Here is a 3,227-nt window from a genome sequence, read left to right as displayed (position 1 = left end):
AATGTTAGGTCGTAATCTTTTGATAATAAATCTGGTACCATTACAAAGACCCCAGTTACTATTGAGATTTCTCAATAGCATGATGATTGCACCCACTTTCAATTTTAATGTATGACATGGTATTCCCGAAGGAGTAATACTATTCAGAAATTCGATGGGGAAATTTTCCTTTGTTTCTTTGTTATGGGGTGGGGACACAACATTAGTAACAAAGAAACAGATTAAAACCTTATTGTGGGGAGCTGTTTTGGACAGGTTCAAGCCTTGGACTGAAAAGAGGTGGGCAGTATGAAAGATCAAAAGGAAACAGGAAAAAACTTGTTTTTTCCTATCTGTGTGGAATTTTAGCCTGATCTTTTACTTGATACTTCTCTGTGTCAAAAAGTACCTGGTGGTAGGATTTGTTTATAGCACAATTAACTTTCAGACATAGTATGAGTGTGCAGATGACTTGCAGTTAGTAATCTGCTAAAGTTGTGACATACATTTTATGAGAAAAACTGTATTATAACCTCACTGAAAATAATTTATGATTGTATACATGTTCATGTATTTTGTGTGTATATGCCTGTGTGTGCTGGTTACCTAGCAACACCACTTCCTTACAAAGCTAGGAACTATTTTTTCTAGAATCTCTGTGTTCTATGGGTTAGCATTTGTCCATGAGAAAAACTCATGAGAAACTTGGAAGGTGAAAATGAAGTGGTAGGCACTGTTTCTTGGACAATCATGGAGGTCAGACAGTACTGTGTAATATCTTCACAAGCTCCCACTTAGAGGTTGCATCTGATGTAACAATTTTGCAACCTCTCTGGAAGTTGTGACTCTACCATCATGGTGACAAGAGGTGGGACCATCTCTTCTCTCCCCGTCCCAATGCTTTGGCTGACACCCTCCTCCTGCAGCCTTACAGATCTCTTCCCCTGCTCCTCCCACATTCATCTAACTCCTCATTCCTAATTAAATACCTTATTCTTCTAATATTCATAGTGGCTTTATTTTCCTGACAGAATATGAACTGATACCATAACTATATACTATACATATGCTAGATCATCCAAGACAGTCCCAATTTCATGATAAATCCCATAATATCCTGAAGAATATCATGCATTTCAACAGGATGAATATGTCCAAAATCCAAAAAAAGTGACAATACCAAGTGCTGGTGAAGATGTGAATCAATATGAACTCTCCTCCATTGCTGGTGGGAAAGCAAATGGTACAGCCACATTGGAAGACAGTTCAGCAGATGCTTACGAAGTTAAACAGATTTTACCATACAGCCCAGTGATCACCCTCTTTGGTATTACCCATTTGAATTGAAACATATGTTCACACAAAAAATTGTACACAAATGCTTATAGCAGCTTTATTTATAATCACCTCAAACTGGAAGCATCTGAGAGATTTTACAAAAGGTGAATGAATAAACAAATTATGGTATTCTATATAATAAAAGCCCAACAACCATAAAGGCAGAACGACCAGAACAACCACTCGACCGGTCACTGAGGTGCACTGACCACCTCTTGGTCCCTTTCCCCAACCGATTGCGAACAGGGACCCTGGGTGGGTGCCGGGGGAATGCGGGCAGTGCCAGGCCAAGGCCCCCGCCCTGCTCTTTACCCCACACACAGAGGGCAACCCACCATGGGGATGGGGCTGGCGAGGTGGTGGCGGGGAGACAGGACTGGCAAGTGGGCAGAAGGGGCTTGGTCCTGCAGGCTCTGATCGCCGATGGCGAACAGGGAACTGGGGTGGGTGGCAGAGGATGTGGGTGGTGCCAGGTCAAGACCCCTGCCCTGCCAGTCACCCCACACACAGAGGGCGACCCGCGGTGGGAGTGGGGCCGGCGAGCAGGCAGGAACGGCCAACCTCAGGCTCCCATCGCCTGATGGAGAACGGGAACCAGGGTGGGTGGCGGGGCCAGCTGCTGGCAGCTGGGGAAGATGGCCCTGATCACAGGCCTAGGGATCGTACCTGCACACCATTTCGTGTGCCGGGCCTCTAGTACACATGTAATAGAATATTATGCAGTGATTTTAAAAAAAGCTATTAGATCATGCAAAGACACAGAGGAACTTCAGTTGCATATTGCTAAATGACAGAAGTCAATCGGAAAAGCCTATATACTATATGATTACACTTAGATGACATTCTGGAAAAAGCAAAAGCATGAAGATAATGAAAAGATCAGTGGTCATCAAGGGTTCAGAGGAGAGGGGAGGGATAAGTAGGTGAAGCCCAGGGAAATTTTAGAGGGACCTTCTCTTTAGAACCTACTAGACAGTCTATTCATTACCAAAGTATAAAATTCCAGTAGAAGAGCATCCTATAAAACACCTGATCAGCAGTCTTCCTGTTAAAGTCATTAAGATCAAGAAACTTCTGAAAACTGTCACAGCCAAGAGGAGCCTAAAGAGACATAACAGTCATATGTAATGCGGTAGATTGGATGGAGTTCTGGAACAGAAAGAGGGCATTTGTTTAAAACTAAGGACATCTGAATAAAATGATATGATATCTAAGATAGCGCTCTGATAGCCTATAAATACACGAGGAGTGGATATTACTCTCTGAATTTCAGGACACGTATATCCTGACAATTTTAGTAGTATGAGGATTTTGGAAATTCTAAGATTTTATTTGAGATAACTTCTAACCAAGCATTTAGCTCCTCAGTTAGATTATTATGCTAAGTGAAATAAGCCAGTCAGAGAAAGATGAATATCACATGATCTCATTTAAATGTGGAATCTAATGAAAAAAATAAAGTGATGAACAAAATAGGTTCAGAAACATGGAAGTATGGACAGACTGACAGATCTCAGAGGGAAGTGGGGAGGGATTAACCAAAGAACTTATATGCAAATATGTATAGCCCATGGACACAGACAATAGTCCTGGGGTAGGGTGGGAGCTGGGTGGAGGGGGCAAATGGAGAGAAAATAGAGGACATCTATAATACTTTCTGCTGGAGGCTAATTCCAGCATGTCATAAATGCAAGAAGTTTCATGAAAAGGTTGATGGAACTTGGGGCTTCAGCAGGGCTGAAGATACATATTCCTGCCTGCTGGAATAGCTGAAAGCATTTCCCCAAACCTAAAGATTTGCATATATTATTGCCTGCTGCCTGACAGCTGAAGGCAGTTCTTTCCAACCTGACAATGCCTACTGTATACCAAACCTTACCTTTGATATGTATATCTGCTTTGCTTTAGGG

Source organism: Myotis brandtii, unplaced genomic scaffold, assembly GCF_000412655.1.
Source record: "Myotis brandtii unplaced genomic scaffold, ASM41265v1 scaffold1609, whole genome shotgun sequence".
NCBI classification, from domain to species: Eukaryota; Metazoa; Chordata; class Mammalia; order Chiroptera; family Vespertilionidae; genus Myotis; species Myotis brandtii.
This window is presented reverse-complemented; position numbering follows the sequence as displayed.